Genomic DNA, 23,874 nt, shown 5'->3' on the forward strand with positions numbered 1-23,874 from the left:
TAAGGAAAAGCTGTGCTATGAACCCAAAATTTATCCAAAATAGTATGAAAGTAAAAACAGAGAGTTTTTACTTCAAGAGTCAAAATCAATAAGGCTGTTAGTACCATTAATGTCATATATATATATATATATATATATATATATATATATATATGTCATATATATACATCATATATATATATGTCACATATAATGTCATATATATATATATATATATATATATATGTATATATATATATATTTATATATTCCCTAATCTTGCTCCTCTTTCATCAGTCATGATTTTGTCATTGGAGTAAACATAGGCCAGGAAAGTATCTTAAATAAAATGTTTTGTGCTTAAATGTAAGACAGATGTGCTGGGCACCTGGGTGGCTCAGTGGGTTAAGCCTCTGCCTTTGGCTCAGGTCATGATCTCAGGGTCCTGGGATCGAGCTCCGCATTGGGCTCTCTGCTCGGCAGGGAGTCTGCTTCCTCCCATCTCTGCCTGCTGCTCTGCCTACTTGTAATCCTACTTGTAATCTCTCTCTCTCTCTGTTAAATAAATAAATTAAATCTTTAAAAAAAAATGTAAGACAGATGTGTAGCTTGAAGTTGGGACCACTATGGTGCATATAGATTGGCAAAGAAATTAGTATCAACTTAGGATCCCTTTTTTTTTTAATTGCTGAGAACTGATGGTTGAGTTGATCTGGGAGAAATTTCGGTAAATGCCTCAATTCTCTAATGAACCATATATGAGAGACATATTAGACTCAATGAATCTTCAGAAATATGCCTAATTTCCAAGAATATGTTTCTTTGTATTTATTTTAGTGATTTTTTTGAAAATGAATTGAATTGTAGATTCCCCCAGTAGTGCTTTCCAAAGTCCATCAGTAAATATAACATTTGCTTGTAATGGAAATATCTGTCCTTTAACTAAGGCAAAAAACACAGAATTGGATCTCTACAAAAACAGGTGGTAGAGGTTATAGATCTTGTAGTCATGAGGTCACAGGCCTTCCAGAGTATGCCTGATTCATGGCTAATATAAAGCAGTGATAGATTTGGATTGTCACCAAGACTTTTAAGACCTTATGGAATTATAAACACATACTACCAGCTTCTAAAACTGCTTCTTTTCTGACACTGAGCAAACAAACTAGTAAGCCTACAACTAAGTTTCTTGCACTTTGGAAAACCCACTTTTTAAGGATGAAAGTGGTCTGTAGGTAAAGGAATTAAAGAAAATACTACCAGAAAACAGGGTAATAATGTATTGAGGCTTTTATGCTTTACTGTGCTACTGACTTTTTATATAGGTTATCTCTCATTTAGTCCTCATATTAATCCCAGACCATAAGTATCTTTTATTTTATAGATTAAAAAAAATGCGTCTCAAATAGATGATATAACTAGGACAATGTCATACAAAATAGATGGAGGAATCATGTGAACCCAGGAATATTTGACTCCTAAGCTACTCCCTGCAATAGTTGTTTTTTTAAGAAAAAAGTTTCAAACATACTGAGATATAAAGCCCCCAACATCTTCCCTTTAATCCTTTTTGCACTCTCTTATATAATGGAAAATATCATGGTCCTGTTTTTAAAGGTTCTGTTTTGTTAAGTTTGGGGTGAGATTCTCCTTTTGGGCATAAAATCCGTAATCGTTCCAAATCCTTGAGGATTTATCAGGAGTCTCTTTTTATCACCTCTATTTTATAGAGTAAGGTAGTGAAGATCTGCTACAGTAGAGATCCCAGTGAGGAATAGCATTTCATTTTCTTCCTTTTACAGTGATGCCCCGCCATGCAAGCCAACTGAGACATAAAATACTCTAGGCATTCCTTACATTAACCTCTTACTGTAAGACAAGTCCCAACATAATAATCTACCAAGTTCACAGATCTTTTTGATGCTATCCTCTCCAGACACAAGTTGTTAAAGGACAAAGCATCCTAGTCATGAATAAGAAGACTACTGCATTTTGTTGGCTTGTGAGAAGAGGGATGGGACTCTGCAACATGTTAAAGTGAATTCTGCTTGGACTCCACATTCCCTCCCTTTTTTTTCTTCCCTGCTCATCTTTTATCTCTGCTCTTCCCTTTATACATCTCCAGCGACCCAATGCTTAAATGCCATTCATCAATAACCCAATGCGTACACCCATTCCTAGACATATCTCATGTACCCAAAAGACTGCACCTTCCTTCTCTAGCTCAGTAGTTAAATCCCTTGTTTCTTTAGTATAGTTTAGGTAGACATTAGGAAAGCAATCTAACTCAATGAAGTCAATACATAAGAACCAACAGTGTACTCCAAAAGTACTATGTTGAGCATACATCAATACATCTTATAGATCCTATTATTAAAGAGCCTACACTTTGTCTGGGGAGTCATGGGGCAAAATGAAGGAAGTTAAGTGGAAGTTCAAAATAATAGATAACTTCTCATAAGTATATAACTAACCATTATATGAACTATACTTGCCACAGAAGTTCAGAGAGGACAATGGACTCCAGAAAAACAGAAGGTATGACAGAACACAAAGGATTTTACCTAGATAACAAACAACCTAAATTTTATTGAAATAGTAGCCAGATAAAAATGTGTTCTACTATGGATATTAATCCCCAAAGGGCTGATTATTGATTATCCTTTTCAATTTTGTAAAGCAGTATACCTGTAGATCTATTTTTTAAGTAAATATATTCTCCAGTAGAATATATTTAGTCTCAAACTAATTGTAAATATAGATAAAAATAATTAAAATATTTATGCTATGTAAGTGAGCCACATAATACACACAATATTAAAACTACTAAATAAAATATGGTGAAAGTTGACAAGAATTTGAGGGCAATATGCAAAAATGAAAATATCTGAGTTAGGATGGAGGGATTATGGATGATCTTTTAAAATTTTGATTTCATATTGTTACTATGTTTGTAGACACTTCAGTTTTGCTCCCATCTTCTAAAAAAAAAAAAAGCCGCATTTTCTATAAGTTAAATGTAGCATCTGAATGCAATGCTATACAAAGAGAGGGTGGAACAACCCAGACACATTTTCAGTCAGCCCACTTAACTTAAACATCTGGAGAGAGCACAGACCACTGCAGTAGGGCAATGTCTATTTATGACTAATGCTTCCTATGATACCCAAGCTCCTTGTCCGAAACAGTAGGCCTTTAGATCCAGTTAAACAATATCTTCCTATGAAACTGTTAAGATACTGGGCATGAAAGCCACAGGATGTCTACTGCAGAGTTTAACAATTCTTTGGGGAAGAAGTTAGAAGCTTAGTGCACACCTAACTGGGTTAAGAAATTTCTCCCTTCGTGCCTTCATGTCCCCCTGTTATATGGAATTACACTAAGATATCTAGTATACCTTTATACAACAATTTGTAGAAGCCCTTGTTCGTCTATGCTACTTACATTCAAACATTTTAATTTGGATATTGTTTCATCAGAAGTAGAGGTAACCTTGTGATCTTTGGATCTCACTGCCTATGTGGAATGAATAGTGATTTACATGTTCTTCCCTAAGCCTTCCCATGTTGTTGAGTTCCTAACGCAAAGAAACTAAAATATCATATAAAAAACTAGTAACAAGAAATAAAAAGCAACAGGGACAAGCAGATAACAGAATACAGAATGTACTCTGATAAATTAAAGGTCATACTCTGTTATCATGGATACTGAAGAGTTCTTTTGTACTAGCTGTGTAGCATTTAAGAAAGAAGAATAGTTTAACAGCTACAAAAACAGAGAAGGCCACTGATAGATATCACTCTGTGGTGAGAAAAAGGAAAATGAAATGTAAGAATAGCTCCACACTACCTTAAAAACGGCATTTTGCCATTTTCCCAGATATGAGAATCTTAAGTACCATCTAAGTCATGTCAAAACATTTAAGCTTATCCACCCTAATAAGAGCTTACATGTATATTTAAGCCTTCTTTTCCCAGTCCTTGATTTCTGAAAATCAGAGTATTATGTGGTATAGCTCAATTTTCTACTTTCTCACACCAACCTTGACTTCTAATCTGTTCTTCTTAATATTTAGACTGTTCTAAGGAAGAGGAAATAAGGAAATGTCTCATCTATCATCTGATATGGATTAGAAATTATACTGAGAAAGTTTCTTACTCTCTGGTAAAGAGAAGTCTGATACTATTGCATCCTAATCTCATTTTAAGGGACCAATCTCTCTTCTTCACTTGTAATCGGAATGCAGGAAGATTTTCTTTTTTTTTCCAATTAGAAAGACGGGGTTTGCCAACTATATACAAATTGTTTCAGATTACATGTCCTGGAAGTACCAAGGGCAGGCTGGAATGGCCAGTCCTCCTCAATCTTATAAAATGTACAAACTCTTAAATAAAATAACTATTATTTTTGTAGACAGATTAAATACTATAGATATGAACTTAAAACCCTAGAATGACTTACCCCCAATAAAAATGTATTTCATATATCAGCAGTGATTTCATTTTTTCTCTTTTTTATAGACATTTATTTGTTTCCTTCTTTATTTATTTCAGAGAGATGGGGGGGAAGGACAGAGGGAGAGTCTTAAGCAGACTCTGTGCTGAGTGTGGAACCTGACAGGGGGCTCAATCTCACGACCTTGAGATCACAACCTGCTCCGAAACCAAGAGTCAGATGCTAACTGAGTGTGCCACCAGGCGCCCCTCTGCAGTGATTTCTTTCAAGTAAACCCATGTGGTCAGACTCGTTGTGGAAGAAGAATCCTCAATGGCCAAGGATACTGGGCTCTATATCCTGGCTTTCCTCGTGTTTAGCTTTTTAACAGGGGACTAGGAACACAACATTTTTGAACTTCAGTTTTCTCATCTGTAAAATAGGTATTTGTAAGAATAATCAACATAATGAAGTATATGTAAATCTCTTAGCAAAAGTGCATGGCACAAGGTAGACTCAGTAAATACTAGTGATATATTGTGATTGTATCATTATTTGTTGTCTGGTCTAATCTACATAATAGGATGTATGTACGTATCTAGGAATATAGAGATTGCAGAAATTTTTCTCACCCATCTGGACATCAGAGAGGTGGTAAGAAAAACAAATCAATTTTTCTTTCTTAAGACAAATAAAGGAACTACGCCTTTTTTAAGTGTGTCCTCAACCTCACAGATGCTTTGTAAAAAAAAAAAAAATACTGCATTTTCTCCCAAGCAATGTCAAACCTCTGAGAACCTGTTCTCAGAGGTTTATGCATGGCTACCTGTAAGCCAGTAGGAACACCCGAAGGGAGGTCATTAACTTTAGGAGGCCACACAACAAGAAAAAGCCAAAGGTACCTGCTCTAAGAGAAAATGGAGTTCAGGAGACCACATCTATTCTGTGCAGCAGTGTAGTGACAAAGCTGCTCCCGGAAAAGGAAAACCTTAGAGATCACTGAGGTCTCCAAATGATATTTTAATCTGTATATTAATGCCTCAAAGACATGCATTTCAAAAAGAATGCCTCTGACTCCTCTTTTTTTCCCGTAAGGCTTGTGGTAAAAACAGGCTGTAGAAATTATGAACAGAAGTGGATACTGAGTGGCCGAAAACAAGACAAGCCCCCCATCTGTAAGATGCGATTAGTGGACTGTGTGGCCTCTCAAGTGGTCACCAATGCTAATGACTGAGGATCCCAAGTTAAAGGTAGGGTTGTCAAGAAGACACGCTTCAAGTCCTCTTGTTGACATATGATGTCTGTGGATTTTTTTATAGGGGAATTAATTTTAGACCCATTGAAAAACAAGATATGATCAATGTTTTCTAACTCTGCAAATAACTTTAAGAGACTGAAATTTTTGATTTGGCACATTCTTTTTTTACTTCTTTTTTGTTGTTGTTGTTAATTATCTCATAGCGCTTTGACAAAGTTATGAAGACTTTGAGTTTTCATCTGTGGAGATCTATAATTAAGCCATTACAATTTTCTGATAGGTTTAATATTGCAAACTTATCTTCCTTCTTCTTTCAGCTATACGGACACACACACTTCTTACCAGGCAGACATTCCTCTGGCTTCTCATTCTACCCACCCACTGAAGCATGTCACTCCTTTGACAGCCATTTCAAGAGAAGAAAGGCAAGCACAGGTTAGGTTTTAGGAGATTTCGATTTTATAAAAAGTAGTCAAGAGGATGGAGAAGTGCATTATGATGCTTGGAAAGAGGTTTGTCTCCTCTTCATTTTAAGTTCTTTGTACTAAAGCGACAAGAGAGGACAATATCAAGAGGCAATATGATTTTTTTCCCCAAATCTATAACTGCTCTTTGCAAACCACTTTTGTCTAAAATTTATTCAAGTAAAATATTTTCTTGGGTTCCTCGAACACCTGTAATCTGGGAAACTATACTGTGGGGGACATTTCTGGTTCAGGAAACAGCCTCATGAAAGTTCCCATCCAATCAAGTCTGACAACATCAGAGTAGAAAATCTGCAGTGTAGCTTCCAGTCTGGATGGAGATCACCAATTAAGACCCAGATATCCTAAAGAATGCAGTAGATACACCAGAGAAATAGTACACTGCATCTCTCAGAATGAGACTATGTGTGAATGTATTCACTGCTATCAGTATTTCCCCTAAACTTAAGCCACCTGTGACTTCTAGTGGATCCCTAAATACAGAACAGAAAGGAGAGAAGGATAAAAAAAACTACAAGTATGTCTTAACCAAGTTTAAGCTGATATTCCACTAGTAAGGGTAACTGGAATTTGTCCACTTATATGTTGTTCTTGTTGTTGTTGCTGTTCTTCTTCCCTTTTTTTTTTTTTTTTTTTTTTTTAAAGCTGTGTCATTTTCAAGGAAAGGGCTAAATTAGTTGGGTCATACAACTCTGGTCTAATTAATACTTCATTTAACATTTTTCCTGAAGTCTTCAAAGTACAACCGGCCTTGGGTTGACTTCAGTGGAAATAAACAGTTTATGGACATCTTCCACAAGGACCCTTCTAATACTTGAAAACTGTTATGGGCCGAATTGTACCTCCCATTCCCTGAAATTCATGTGGTGAAGCCTTAACTCAGTACAGCAAAATGCAACTATATTTGGAGAGAGGCCCTTTGAAGAGGTGATGCAGTTAAACCAATACCCTCAGGGTGAGCCTTAATCCTATCTGACTTGTATCCTTGTAAGAAGAGGTAATCCAGACACACATAGAAAGACACCAGGAGCAGGTGACCAGAGTGAAAAGACTGTGTGAAAACAGAGGGATGGTGGCCATCTGCAAGCCAAAAAGTGAGGCCACCAGAGAAATCAAGGCTGCCAACACCTCGAGACTTCTAGTCTACAGAACCGTGATAGAATCACTTGCTCTTTAAGTCATCAAGTCTGTGGTATTTTGCTATGGAGCCCCTAGCAAATTAAAATAGAGATTATTTAAAACTACATAAAAATATGTATTGTTGGCCTAATCACAGACCTTGGATACCAAGCATATGGGACAGGATTTTGCTACAATGGCTAAAAGGTCTGGATACAAATACTCCTAGGTTTACATTTTAACAAAGTACCAACTTACTGTCAAAATTGTACCCATTTTAGGGGTGCCTGGGTAGCCCAGTCAGTTAAGTATCTGCCTTTGGCTCAGGTCATGATCCCAGGGTTATGGGATCGAGCCCTGCATTAGGCTCCCTGTTTGGCGGGAATCCTGATTCTCCCTCTCCCACTCGCCCTTGCTTATGTTCCCTCCCTTGCTGTTTCTCTTTGTCAAATAAATAAAATCTTAAAAAAAAAAAATTGTACCCATTTTAATTACAAAGTTTGATTGAAGAGAACATTTTTTTTCCTTCTCTAAATTAGCTTTTAAATCATAATATCCTGCAACACAACTCTGGTAGTTCACACAGTTATAGAATGAACTCTATCAATGTACAATTTGCATTATTTAAGGTATAAGATAATGATGAAATTGATTTCAGCACAAAAAATATCAGCATGATATATACTTACATACATACCTATATTTATAAATAGGTCTAGGTATACACATAGTTCCATTATGTCTATAGTACAACTTTTGCGAAAGGAATGATTTAACATTTCATATTGTTAAATGAAATTTCTTAAACAAACAAACAAAAAAAGAGGTCCCATTTTACTTTGCAGTCCCCTGTAGTTTCATTAACACAGATTTCTGGAGTACTATTTAAAATGCAGTGTTATTTTTAAGTTGTTAATTTATTTTAAAAGTTTCCACAAAAGAACCCCCCCCCCAATACTGCATAAAACAAATTCTGACTTAGGTAATGATTACATAAAGTGAGATTTTTTTTTTTTTTACTAAAATATACTGATGTTTTCTTCAATTTAGTAACTATTGCGAGATCACAGAAAGTTTATTGTGCCCACTTCCAAATTTCTGAAAACAAATTCTAAGTCCCAAAGGAAAAGCCTATATTATTTACATACATTTCTAATCTTAAATTTGCCTGAGGAATCTTGTTCAACAAACACACACAAAAAATGATTTTTGTGAGACCATCATTAGTTTGGGGGGGGGCTTGCTAAATGGTCATGCCAACAAACAATAACTACAAAAATATCAACTTTCATTGTTAACTTGAAGTATTTATCATCTACCCAAAACTAAGTGAGTGTCTTACTCTGTTCTCTTTTTCTTTTGGGGGTGATAGACTCCATGGAAAATACCCAGGACAGTAGAAGGTCTAGCAAATGGAGGACTGTACCATTTAGTGCCAAAACAAAAAGACCTGAGCTCTTATATTTCCCAAGAAATTAAATATAGCTTCACCACTTCCACCCATATGACCAGACTTCAATAAACGTTTTGGCCTCAATTTATTGGGGGAAATGTTTGGTAGAAGTAGGTGGAAAAGCTTTGTCTTTGCCCTTGGCCCTTCTCTTCTGATGTTCCTGGAGCCTGCGCCCTGAGAGAGAGGACAATCTTCACTCAACACCTGTGTCTTTACCTCCACCTCTCAAGCTATAGTCCAAGCAATACCTGCACTGCTCTGTTACCTCCTACCTTAGCTCTGGACATTCATTCTTGACCCCTCTAGTTTTATACGCTACACTTTATTCAGAGGGGTTACTGAATGTGTTTTCACCAATAAACTGTAAACTCTAGGAGAGCAGGGATTGCGTCTGTTTTGGATCAGCACTATATTCTCAGCAGAGACCCAGGCATACTGGAGGTCTTAAATAAGTATTTTTAAAGAATTTCTAAACAAATTAATAAACTGTACCCTCTTATGTACTTATCTCTTCCACTACCCTTTGTCTTTTGCCTTGCCATACTGAATCTCTTTACTCTGGAATATATTTTGGGTTGGCTTATTTCACACTCCCAGCTTCTTCTTCATGATTCAGACTTACTGATTCTATCTTCCATTCCCTCCCAATCCTGACTTTTGCAGGTGAAAATAAGTAACCACATGACTAGACTCTCAATAATAGAGGAAAATAGAGGCAATTCTACAGTGAGATTTATATATGAAGTCAATTTCCTTCATGAAATTTGATACAGTTTGATTCTGCTTTTTGTGGGAATATACAACAATTCTAGTGGATGAGAAAACTGGGATCAAAAAAGGTCATAGGACCACTAATCTTTTTTAGGAAGTCCTTGGGCATTCTGATTAAAAACCCCACATACAGGCCCTTAGACATCAAGGAGTGCACAATTATGTTATGATTTCAATCAAGAAGTAGACAAACATGACAAAAAAGAAGGTATAACTTATAATAAGCTGGTATTTAATAGAGTTTATGCCCAAAAAGTTCTATGCAATACATGCTTTTTCTTTAGCTGGCATAGGAAGTATGGATAGGGTCCCAGAACTGCCTTTAATTACATGCATAACCATAGGTACTTTATTTGACTGGTCTTTGACTAGTCAAGCAAACGAATAAATTAGAAAAAAAGCAAATAAAAATAAAAAATTAAAAAACTCCAGAAGATTCTATGTTGCCATGTTATTTGATGACTAAGAAATTTCACCTCATGACTAAGATAAGGGACTACAACATAGCATACTATCAAAAATAGACAACTTTTTAAACACTTTACATTGCCACAATAATTTAGGTGAAAGTCGTAGTACAAGTAGATGACCTATTTCTCACCAAAAATATTAAAGTCGCCTTTTAATAGCCCCAAGAAAAAAAGCTTCCAGTTTGAAATTTGTGACATCTTGAGTTCCTAAATACTTAAAATATAAGACTATTAAGATTTATGGGAAGAAATAATCAAGTTTATTTGATTTTTATGGGAGTTAGAAAATCCTAAGTTCAAATCTCAGCTAAGTCCTCAAGGACATGTTATTGAGTTATAAGTATATTGAATGCTCAAGGATATGTTATATTCTTTTCAAGTATTAACACATCTGTAAGATGGAGATAGTTTATGAGCTTATTTTTGAGAATAAGATGTGATTTGTATAAAGTACCTTGAACAGTTTCTGGTACATAATTGGTGTTAAGTAAATAATGGCTACTATTGTTTTTATAGAGTACACAGTATTATAGACCTGTAGAAAAGAAAAAGACTTTAGCGAGAACCTGGTCCAATGCTCAACTGATGAAAGACGGGTTGGATAACCTTGACAAATCAGTCCCTCGAGCTCTACGGAATTATAAGGCAATTGGAAAGTCATCAGAGCTCAATGAAAGCTGAAATAAAATATCCCATAAAAGTACTGTTGTTCAGAATAACTTCCCATTTAAAGAAAATAAATAAGTAAAGAACATTATCACACATTATGGGCAAATACAATGGACCTTCTTGTTTTGATTTGTTTTGGTTTGGCTATACAGTGAAATACTCTAATTGTATTTAATCATTAGATTTAATTTTTAAAGTTAACAGTTTCTAGATATATTCAATATAGACTAACAGTAAGGATCAAAGTATGAAATTGGAATGATAGGTATAGAAAAAACAAATCAAAAGACCAGTAATCTTTGGTTTCCTATTGCAAAGGCAAGAAATTGGTAACATAATACTAGACAAATATAAATCAGGAAAATCAGATTAAAAAAAAAAACTATATAAAGGCAAAAAAATTAAAATTTGAAAAATAAAATTCCAAAATGCGAAATATCAGAACTGAAAGAAAGCCAATGAACCCTACTATACATCTTTCTTCACCCATATAAATTCTATTCTTGTATTGCCCACATTAGGGAGCCACTGAAGGACGAAGGGGCAGGAAGAGATATGAGAAAAGCAATTTCAGGAAGATAAACATCTTGGCTATATACCAAATGGATTATAATAATGAGGGCTGAAGAGGAATATAGATGGTTTTCAGCTGAGAACAAGGGGCCCAAATGTGATAAAGGCCTTATATCACTAAAATAATGCCAGCACGGATAGAACATGATGGAAAAGGGGAAATCTGAAGGGAGAATTAGTGGACTGGCACCTACCATTGGACCCAGTGCCTGATTTGATGGGATAAGTAAAAGATTTTGATCGATGGGGGTAATAAGATGAACTATGTTATTAATGACATAAGTTAGGAATTTAAGAGGATAAGGTGGTTTGGGAAGTTATAATTTAGTTAGAGTAAGAATTCAGCTGCAATCAGAAATATACATCTTTATAGAAATGAAACTCCATTGTGCTGATCACTACCTATTCATCCAGATTTTATTAAAATTTAATGGGTACATCCCAATAGCACCAGTTACCTCAGTTTTGTCCAGGTGGACAGTGCTAATTTTACCTTATCATCACAGACTTCTCTTGAGAGCCCAGGGGAACTAGAACAGGAAAACTGCAGAATGTTCCTAACTCTGAAGTTACATAGGTGGTTCCTTAGTTAAATGTCTGTCTTCAGCCCAGGTTATGATCCCAGAGCCCTGGGATCGTTGGGCTTCCTGCTCATCCAGGAGCCTGCTTCTCCCTCTCCTCTGCCTCTCACCTCTCAATTGTTCTCTCTCTCTCTCAAATAAATAAAATCATAAAGAAAAGAAAAGAAAAGAATGCTCCTAACTCTGTTTCTAACTCTTGATACTCCCAAAGAAAACATCCTTTTGTCATGGCATAGATATCCCTTAGAAAGCCACAAACTCTGGAAGAAAGTGCTTCTGATCCTCTCCTTCCTTAATTATTCCCTCAGATTTAATTTGGATAACAGTATGAAGTTACCATGAACACTTCAAGATAGGGAATAAGACCATTTTTTGGTGCTCTTTTGGAATCTTTGACCACTTCTGCTCTTGGGTTCATTCTCTTTCTGGACTAGAATGGACTCATCATCAATACGTGCCCATTTATCCTTTCAAGAACAGACTTAGGCTTTACTTCTTTTGAGGACTAAACACACTTCTTTTCCTCTTTTTCATATCTCTTCCAGATTTCATACTCATATTTTGTGCTGTATAATGCTGCATTTCCCATAAAATTCATATCTCTCTGAGTTACCTTCCCTCCTCAGTTATTCCTCAAACTCTTGCAGGGCAAAAGACTGTTTTGGGCTTTCCTGTGTTCCCCACCACCTCCAGCAAGCACACCATGGAACAACCATGCAGTGAGTTGTAATGAATATTCATTGGTTCAAAGGAGTATCCAAGACTTTTGGCCTCCATTGGGGCTTAAGGTAAAATGAGTGAAAAGAAATGGCTGGGTCTAAAATTTGGGTCTTTTGTTAGCACCTTAAAGAACTTAACCAATCCTCTAATGCTTTCTTTCCATTCCAGTTGCTTACCTGTTCTCAATGCTTTCTAATTCAGAATAAAAAATGAATATTTGAGAAAAATATCTTCAGGCAGAAAGTGATAAGAGAAATTTGAACTGAAATTAAACATAATTTAAAATATGTGAAACTTGGTTAAGAAGAAATTAAGCACAAGATTGACGAGTGACTGAGAATATACTGATATTTTAAAATATTTTAGGAAATAAAAAAAGTAATGATTTCAAATGTGCTTAAAAAAATTTTTTTTTTTAGCTCAGCCAGTCATTTTCTAATTAATATCTTCAGCTTTCCCACCTGAATAGGAATAAACCCAGCCACCTAGTATAATGACTAACAAGTTCATTCTATTTTCCCACCTAGTATATGACTAACAGGTTCATTCTAGTTTCTCCAGTTAAGAGACAAGCAATAGTTTCAGGGCAGCTTATAGGTGAAGTGACAAGTTCACCCAGGATAGGGCTGGCATGTGCCTATTATATAGTAGTAACTATTGCTATTGCTTCTTTTCTCTCTCAGAATTGTGTGTTCAAATGATAATTTTTATGGTCTCCTAATTATAGGGTGCCATCATGGAGAATTGAGAAAGGAGATTCCCTTTACAGTTAACACTGAAATAAAAGGTTGGGTAAGCCCAAAGTGCTTGGTAGAAAGAAAAAAAAATAGCTCTTTCTTCAGGAGACAATCCTTCAGGGGATTCCAGCTTGTGCTCATTTCCTCTAATGGGGTATTAGTGCAGTCCATATAGTCACCCAAGTTGCATAACTATATGCAGTGGCCTGTTTAACAGCCAGCCTGGTCTCTCTAATGCTCACCTAGTAAAATTCAAAGGATTCTCCAATATGCAGTCCAAATTCCAGTCCTCTGTAAAGTCTTTTCTGATTACCACATATTACCCCTTTCCTAAATTTACACAGAACGTATTTTCTCTCACTCATTTGATGTGAACCCTGTCCTTCCTAGTGATGTCTCTGTATTGTCTTGGCTCAGGATGAGTTTAGTGGGGGGCAGAAGGGTGTGTGGCAATTATAGCTCTGAAACCTTCTGGAAAGAGTTATCTCCAAGTGTGTGAACCCAAGTCTGATAGCCAAGACAGGAATTTGTTCTCAGACAGAAATACAGACTAAAATGGGGAGGTTAGTACCTATTGCAATTATAGGATTGCAAAACTGGACTGCTATGATTAATGAGAGTGGAGCTAACATGTATAGAGTGCTTCCTACTTACCAGGGTTTTACCAGTTATATAACATTTTGAAACTAAAAAGTAACTCACTGAACATTCAAACACCCTCTGAGGTAGGTACTACCATCAATGCATTTTGCAGATGAGGAAATCTAAGCACAGAGAGAGTAAAGAATTCGGTGAAAGGTCTTACATCTACAAAGTGTTGTAACTAAGTTTCAAACCCAAGCAGTCTGACTCATGAACCTTCTCCGTTAAGATCCACACTATCCCACCTTTAACCTTGTGTTAAGTTTGCAGTGTATGTGTGAAGTTTGCTCATTTGACATGTGGTCTCTATTTCCTACTGCACTTTAGTGTTTAAGAGGGGTATACAAATTGGATTTGGCACTCACTTCTACACCTCAATAAACGATAACCAGAAAACAAAAACAAAAACAAAAGAATGACAAGCAGTAAGGGAGGGCATCAATACGAGCATGCTATAAATCTCAAGGGACCATTAAATAGCCCTCAGAGATATGAACAAAATGAGTAATACCCATTGATATCAGGACCTCAGCACAACAAAGTTTTAGGGAGGTGCAACATGGTGGGAACCAAGAAGAAATTATTTTCTCTTAGAAGGAGTAAGAATAAATAGTGTAGGCAATGTTGCATAATACTTCAGAGTACTGGAGTGAGCTTTGGGATCCGTGGGCTTGGCAAGTAACCTGATCTCTCTTTGTTTACCATTTATCAAAAGGAAATAATATTAGCTGACTTACAAAGATTTTGTGAGTGCTAATGAGAAAATGTATATAAAAGAATCTACACAGTTCCCTGTACAGAATATGTCTGTCTAGCTCACTCTTGCTGATACTAAGTCCTACAGAAGGCAGGGATTTAAATCATCTCTGTGCATGTCTGGGATTCTGGGTGAAGTTACCTCTTTCCCCCCCAACCTTGTGCAAGACCAATTTCCTTACTGAGTCAACCCTATGGATTTATCCTTCTATTTGGACTATACTTCTATAAAGTACAGGCCTCATCTAATGATCTCCAGGCCTCGTTTCCCTTCTATGACTGTGACCATCCTGCCCCCCTTTTCAGCAAAGCAAACTTTGGCATTTAAGGAAAAAAAAAAAAAAGCTTCTTTTTGTTTGTCTCTCTGCTAACTGGAAGACACTCCGTTCCAACTCCTCTGCCAAATTGAGCTATAAAAATAACCAATGAGAAAGCTTAAGACTCTACATGGACTTTTAAAATGCTCCAGCAAAGGTGACCCTGAAAAATTATTATGGCATGCTATCACGTAGTTGACACTATCTAGAAAAATGAAGCTCGATGTTCCTCTATTCTGTCCAGTTTTATATCTCATAAATTCAGCTAAAATACTTCATTGGAAATGCATATGGTAATATCTGGACAGACTTAAGGTAGGTATATTCTCTTTTGGACTCTGAATAGATATTTTAAGTATTCAGGCCACCAGTAGAGATAATATGCCCAAGATGAAAAATTACTTCAATAATACTTAACATGAGGGAAGTTAGTCTTAAATTTTCAAGAGAGGTAGAAACCTCAGCTGCTTTTTAGTACAGTCAAATTCAAAAGGCTAAAAACAAAACAGACTTTAAAATGTTTAAGATGAAAGTCTTTCTTTGACAAATATTCAACCCATGAGGCTAAATCTGACACAAAATATTCATCATCATAATTTAAATTTTAATATACGGCCTATTTAAAGGCTTCGTACTTCAAAAGACTTTCACATTTATTATGTCATTCTATCTTAATTAAGAACTAATTAAATATTAGATTAGGTTACACCTTTGGATTGTAACAGAAATTGGGTTTATATTTCTTAGGAATAAATGTGCTTTTCTAATAACCAAATAAACATGTCAATACATAATTTATCACATCAATTTCATCTGACTTGCCAGATCTACAAAGACATGAAGTTTTATCATTTAAAATCTTTTTTTTTTTCTGGAATAAGCTTATATAGAATTGAGTAAAAGGTATTTTTGGATAGAAATCATTTATAAAATTTTTGTTAAAATGTGTTAATTTACAAAAAGTTATAAAAGATGGTAATAAGAGCTTCAACTATCTTTCACCCACCTTCCCCCACTGTTACCAACATAACTAACCATTGAACAATTACCAAAACCAAGAAATTAACATTTGTATATACTATTAACTGAAGTACAGACTTTATGAGGTTTTAACAGTTTTTAAATAATGTGCTTTTGTTATTTCAGAATCCAGGCCGGATTCCCACATCACATTTGTCATGATTAGATTGAGGTCATGAATTTTTGTTGAGAATACTTTCTCAGAGTATCACCTCAGGAGGTACATGAAGTCAGTATTTCTTATTAATGATGATGGTTAGTTTGACCACTTAGGGTGCTCTGGTGAGTTTCTCTGTGCAAAGTTTCTATCTTCTCCTCGAAGGAGATACTTTTATATTACATAAATTACTAGTCTCTACTACTTCTAAGCACTAATTTTAGCATCTATAGGTGAATCTTGACCTCAACAATTACTACCTTGAATTCCAATTATCTACTATGTGATACAAGAAAGATACCTTTGGATACTGATGAAGTTATAAAAGCATTGCCACAAAACTGTAAATCTTATCAAAATCAACCAAACACTTAGAAAAGCTGTAAAGTTTCCTGAAAGCCTAAGATCCTTAAAAAGGTAATTTCTCTGACTTTCACTCTTTAGCTATTTCTTTAAACATTTTCCACCTCACCTCCTAAAAACTAAATTGTGCATTTGTAGTAGCAACTAGTTTTTTGTATGTGACATTAGTAACTCATTATTTGTAAGCATTAAGTAAATTCCTTAACCTGACTATCAATACCTTTGGAGAAAAGTCCCTAAACCCAATTCCTCAGTCAATACTTTGGCTATCCTTACTTAAAATTATGATAATGCCATTTTCTGTGTATTGTCAGTTTTTTAGGAGTGAGATCAATACATGTTTTTATCATAATAAGAATTTAAAGTACTAAAATTGTACATTGGAAAGAATAGAGGAACAAGAAGATAAAGGGAAAATCTTCTGGAAATCACGAAGGGCTGTTATTTATTCATATTATCTATGTTTGTTAGCCTGTGTAGCATAAATGGTGTCAAAGCCCACCAAACCATCAGAGGAATTTTATCTTTCTTTTGTCAGACAATTAAAAATCCTTATGTGATTGCCTTACGGTAACTGTAAGAACTCTTTGACATTAAAACAAAACAAAACAAAACAAAAATCCAAAACCAAAAACAAAAGCTCAGGTCTTTGAGAATCTATAAAAATGAGTGAGAATGAAAATGTATCATTTCTAGCTCCTTGGATACAATGTCTCTGAAGCTAGGCATTTAAGGTAGGTGTATTTAATATATTGCTAAATAAAAAGTTCATTATGTTTCATCATTAAGAAAAGCCCCTAATGTCTCAGAAAAACTGAGCACCATGAATGAAGATAATTAACAGTGGAAAAGTCAGAGTTTTTGTCACTAACTCTATCTAACACAGCTACAGTATTTGAAGTTTCAGATATCTCATAGTATATAAGCTTTACTTCAGAAAATTGTAGTTAGTAAACAGTTAAATGTATTGAATAGAAGCCAAACATTTATATATTCAGAGGAATATTCATCAATGCACATAAGGATATTTTGGCTAAAAATGAGCAAAAGACCATGTTTTTACATAGAAATTGAATGAGGAAACTGGATTTATTCAATAATTATGTAAGTAGCCTACTACATGACAAGTCTGGATTATCACGTCTTCTGTTTGACTCTACCAAAAATTGGTTGTTTACTCAAAGAATGATTAAAGTCTTCTCTATGATTTATCAGTTTCCATAAGAAAGTTATATTTTCACTGCCTTACTTTTTGTAGGAGGGAAACAAAATTCACTCAAACATTTCCTATATATAATACATTTAACCAAGACATGTGACAGATCTATTGAGACACAGTTTTTCTCCCAAATAATCTTAAGGATCTCTAACACCTGAATCCTCTAATGACTCACTCTTCTTCTGGCTACTGAAATCAACTGTTTCAAATAACGTCACTGAGAAATAAATATAGCAAAGTAATAAATACATAAAGTTTGAAATCATGTTAACTTAAAGGTTGAGTGCTGCAGAAACAGTAAAATAGTGATGATTCATTAATGGGTTATTTAATTTGCTAATAATGCTTTAAAAGTGAGGTTAAAAAATAACCAGTGTCTACTAATGAGTTTTACTGACCCCAAGGTTTAGTGATAACAAAAGAACTATGGTTTCTTTAAGAAGATTATTGTTCCATGTGTTATTATTTTATAGCACTCATAAGATTTGTGTATAGATGTGTCTGTACTGGTCAGCAGAAGTAGGAGACTGTAACATGGACCAATATACACAACTATGGCAAATCATGTAAGTCTTCATATTTAGCTCTGAAGAGTACACCTTGATATGTTGAAGTATACATCTAATGATTTCTCCTGATTTCTGTCTTCCAGGAAGTATAAAGTAAGGCACAGAGCTGGCAAACAAGAGTTCTCAGGTATAGTTTTCACTTTACCACTAACTAGCACAGTGGCTCTGATTAATTCCACTAGCCTCTCTAAGGTTCCATTTTATTGTCTGAAAAATGAAGGAGCTGGAATAGAAGATATTTGAAGTTCCTTCTCTCCTTTAAATGCTATGATCACAAATGAGGTACATTTTTTTCAATTACATCATAGATAGCAAAAATTCTGTTAAAGTTAAATAAAAACACCAAGATCAACAAACCTACCAACACTTAGTACCAACTGGGAATCTTTAAATGATGGAATAGCTCAAAGAGATAGTCAATAATTATTGATGACTTAAACTAAAATTCGATCAATCAATCTAAACTATTTAGAATTTAAAGGGACATCATCACTATGACTTTCCTGAGCTCTGAAATGTTTTACCAATTTTTGAAAATGAACATAAAGTCAAGATTTAGAGATAATACCCATAAGATCTTTGAGCCAAACTGAATGATCATGTGAAAAATATTTACACCATCTTTATAGAGTCTTTCCTTGGGCTATTCCTCTCTTTAAAATTTTCCTATTCCTAAATGATCTTCTTTGTTGTATCATCACAGACCACCATTTTCTTCTTTTTAAAAACTCTGTATCAATTAACCTCTTCACTAGTAATTTTGAAGTTGACCCATTTTGACATTAGTCAGTTTTTCTGAATCCTTCTTGTCTCCCCAAAAGACTAAACTCTAAGCAAGCAAGAACCGTCTCTGACTTCTCTATTTATTCCTACCACAGGCTTCCATTTCGTTGTTACTTGCTGCAGTCCAAAGACACACTAAAGCAACAGAATGTTGAAAAATTGCTGGTGAGAGAGACAGACAGAGAGACAGAGAGACAAACAGACAGACTAAAAAGTAGAAATGAGTCTCCTATTCAATTGAAGACCAGATCTTCTCTTGTATTCTTTGTTAATTTTCTATTATCACCATATTTTAGAGCTTCATCTTTTGATATCCGACCGTTTAATAACTTTCTAAATATGTTCTGTCTTTACCTTTTCCTGCTAGTCTTATTAAAATAGATGCATGCTGGAGTGCCTGGGTGGCTCAGTTGGTTAAGCCTCTGCCTCCGGCTCAGGTCATGATCCCAGGGTCCTGGGATCGAGCCCCCTATCAGGCTCCCTGCTCAGCAGGGAGACCACTTCTCCCCCTCTGCTTATGCTTGCCCTCTTTCTCTCTGTGAAATGAATAAATAAAATATTTTAAAAAATACTTTAAAAAAATGCATGCCATTCTCTAAGTAAAAATGTAGCCTTTCAAGACCCTATCAAGTTTCCTAAGTTTTTCATAATATTACTAGACCACTTACTCCAAAATGGCTTCTTCTTCCTTGGAACCCATTTTCCTTTTTTTATTTTTCCCTTCGGTATTTCTTAATCAGAAACTAACAAATAATATATGATAACTCTTGTATTTTCTCACATAGTATATTTTCAATCTCCAACATTTTTTTATGTACCTCTGTAACCAGACAATAAGCCTTGTATGTCCTTTTAATGTAGTACATATCCTCTAAACACTTGTTGATTTGATGTGTTAATTTGTCAGGAATAAAATGAATATTTGGCCTTGTGTAAAGGATATTTTTTGGTACACTGGTTGACAAATGACAAATGACAAACTGTGATTTACCTAGAGCAATCTTTAGACTAGGCAAGTAAAATGATGTTAAGTTCTGTGGCTTAACATTATGAGAAAAGAAAATGTATTTTTTCTTGAGAGAGAAATTTTTCTACATAACTACAATTAGAAACAAATCAGAGATTAACGATGCATTATATTCTAGAGCTTTAACTAATAAGCACCAATAAATGGGTTTCTCAACTTTAAATGGCTTGCAAAATATTATTCCTGTTCATCGCTCCATGTACGAAAAATAATGGAAACTGAGTCTGTTATTCAGAAAATTCAGTATTTATTCTAAAATATGAATTGTTGAGTTAAAGAAATATTTCATATATTGAAAAGAGCATAAAATCTACCTCTACTAATTAGTTTCCTATGAGAGCCTTCTAGACAATTACTGGGTAATACCACTGGTCAGTGCTTGAGGTGCTTTTCATTAAAGGTATAGCGTTGCTACCAGATAAATTGCTTCATATAAAAGCACTTACCACAAAGCCCTATAATGGAAGGTTAAGTGCTATGCTTAATTACTAATTTCAATTCTTATTACCTATATTTTGCAGTGCAGGCACTTTAAAAGGAACCAAATATAGTCTGTTGGTTCCTGCTTTTCTGATTATAGGACTTGGTGGTAAAAGCTTTAGCCCAGCTGTTCTTCTAATGAAGAGTAACAACAACAACAAAAAACTTTTAAAATAAAAATAGTCATACCACAAACCAATATAAAAGAGATATACTAGACATTTCTATTGACTCATACATGAAATCACTTTGTTCTAAAAACTTTAATCTAGATGACATGTACTTTTATATTTGTATTCAGCCTTCATGGCTTTGTTACAGATAAAGCTCCAAAAGAAAAAGGTATTTGAAATTTTCATGGTTTATTTCCTACCTCAACATCATGCTGAAATGCACACAGAACAGATGATTAATAAAGTGCTTGATAACAACAATGGTGACTCCCCTGAATTCTTTCCTTACTGGTCATTAACTTTTTATATGTATACATTAATAATCCCCACAGGTGCCCTAATATTCTTGAGGACAGATTCTGTGTTTTACTCTTGCTTGTATCGTTCATAATAAGTGCAACTTTACTCACTCTTAATTAATGTTATCTAAAATACTTTTTTACAGAAAGAGTACATAGAATCTTTGACTAAATATACAAGAGGTTGCATCTAAAATAACTACTTCTAAAGGTTTACTCCTTAATTATCATGATATTGCCAGCTTCTGATTTTTAAATGTATTTTATATTGTTTCCTATACTGAGCATTCATTGGTAAATGAGACACTATATGTGTTAAACAAATATTAGTCTAGAAAAATATACAAATATTTACTGACTTAAATAATTTACTGCACCAATCCCAGCAACTAGTATTCAAATTGGACATTGGCTTACCACAAGAAAAGATCATATCTTTTTTGAACTATACATGTACATAGTATCTAGTATGTGCACAACTAAAGGATTGCCAATCAGATACAATATATCAAAGAGATATAGAAATTTTTTAAAACAGGGGCGCCTGGGTGGCTCAGTGGATTAGGCTGCTGCCTTTGGCTCAGGTCATGATCTCAGGGTCCTGGGATCGAGCCCTGCATCGGGCTCTCTGCTTGTCAGGGAGCCTGCTTCCCCCTCTCTCTCTGCCTGACTCTCTGCCTACTTGTGATCTCTCTCTCTGTCAAATAAATAAATAAAATCTTAAAAAAAAAAAAAGTTGACATTTAAAAAAAAAAAAAAGAAATTTTTTAAAACATAAAATATTTACCCAAATGCACTAATGCATTCGAAAAGTAGATTCTGATTATCTATACTTGGGGAATGAATACTATATTTCTCTTTTAGAGACGCATTATGGGTATTAATAAAGTCCAAGAATACATATTTTGAACTTAGTTTAACATAGATTTTCCCAAACTAATTTGAGGGTGGGACTTCCTCTCTATCCATATTGGTCACCACTAGAATTCTGTAGAGCAGAGTTCTTACAGATAGCACTATGGAAACTGTGATAAGAATACAAGTTACTAAAATGAAATAATTTTAACAATTTAACTGTGAAACAATTCTGGGCTTCCAGAGGTAACTCCTATACTATAATAGCAACAGGATTTGTCAGTTTTTTGTTCAGTTCTACTACTCACAGACACAACACCCCAAGAGACGGGGCCTAGACCTTATCCTACTTCACATCTTTCATGGTGTCCAGTGCAATAACTTCCTCTCAGGAAACAGGTATTGATTAATCTGTTTTTTAGGAAATTAACCAATTTACTTTTCCATAATTTCACTGAGGCTGTAGTTTTTATGAAAGATACCTTTGTATCAGGATTTCAATAAATTCAATAAAGTATTAGGAGGGGCTATGAGACATTGCACGCATATTTAAATTACTTTCCTTCCAAATCTTGCATTCCTTCATCTTCTTACAGATGGTAAAAGAAGGTGTACTTTCTCATACTTGTACAGTAAAATCGGGATAATTCCCAGGACATCAATTCAGCAAATATTTATTGACTGCCTACTATTTGCCAGTATTATAATGAGCACTGGACATATTATTAATGTGCTTGCTTCTGAATTTTGTCGTAGAGCTGGAGTTCTTAAATTATTCTATATTCAGCAAATATTTGCAAAGCTCCAGGTTTACAGAACAGGTCTGAAAGGAGGCTTGAAGATGCAGATATTTTTAAATCAGAAAAGGTCCAGAAGGGCATCACAGACATTTCATTAGACATTTCCTAATTGTGAGTCAATACCAAGAAAAATTAATCTTTATTTAATAAAGTTAGTTATTTCTTCAAATTATTTCTGCCAAGAAACAAAAACTTGTAACAGAGGCTTGTGTACATTTTGGTAACCATTTTTACTGTACAAATGAAAACTTCTTCTTATATTCTGTCTTTATACTGTGCTATAAATCTGTTGTATAATTCAGTTGTAAATGCAAAAGGGGCAGAGAGAAACAAGGTTGATGTTTTTAGTAACCTCTTTTGTACTAAAACATAAAGAGGATAATAAATGAAGTAAAATAACCACTATACTTTTAATTTGTATTTTACTTAAAAATGACATGCTTTTTTTAAAAAATTGAGACTATATACAACTCCAGGTAACGTTGGCCTAAGTTTCTCATCTACTGCTTTTGTTTCAATAATGTAGACCTGACAAAGCTGATTAACAATAAAAAAGGTCATTTTTATTTTATCAATAATAGCTTGACATTCATTTTATAGACTTGAAATGAGTAATGCTAGTGTCACAGAATTCTTGTGAAACTCCCATATGGTTATATGACAGTGAAAACAAGTTTCAGTTAGTTACATGTTTTTATAACTGGTGATTTACAGTACTAGATATCGTTCCTTTACTATTTCTCTGTTTGCTCCATGGCCCTCCTGCAGCTTTCACGAGTTTCAGCTCTGCACCACCATCAAAGGAACCACCTGGTCCTATTTTCTTTCAGAGAAAAGTGTGTAATATTCCTTCCCTGACTTTTAAATTTTAACTTTGTTACTTTTGACAAAGCCTTTCCTTTGTTCAAATGCAAAGATCCAGTAAAAAAGAGCTTTGACATGTCGTGCCTTTTATGTGTGCATTTTTCTGGTTTCACTGATGTCCTGAATTTTGCAAATGATACCGTGTGCCTTCAAGTTTTCCTATAAAATGTCATTGTACACTGTATCAAGAACAGTTTAGGACAGCATTACATTCACATGATTTTAAAGTCCAATAAATACTAGATGGTTTCTCAGAAAACCCACAATTTGGTGAAACGGACGCAAAATAGTGCTTTGTTTT

General features: G+C 34.7%; 1 protein-coding gene across 1 annotated transcript in view; it reads right to left on the reverse strand.

Annotated features, from left to right (window-relative positions):
- LOC111148008 (neurexin 1) overlaps window positions 1–23,874 on the reverse strand; it is a 1,160,981-nt gene that overhangs the window by 145,951 nt on the left and 991,156 nt on the right.

The sequence above is a fragment of the Enhydra lutris genome, unplaced genomic scaffold (genome assembly GCF_002288905.1).
Source record: "Enhydra lutris kenyoni isolate GAN:26980312 unplaced genomic scaffold, ASM228890v2 scaffoldscaffold18, whole genome shotgun sequence".
NCBI classification, from domain to species: domain Eukaryota; kingdom Metazoa; phylum Chordata; class Mammalia; order Carnivora; family Mustelidae; genus Enhydra; species Enhydra lutris.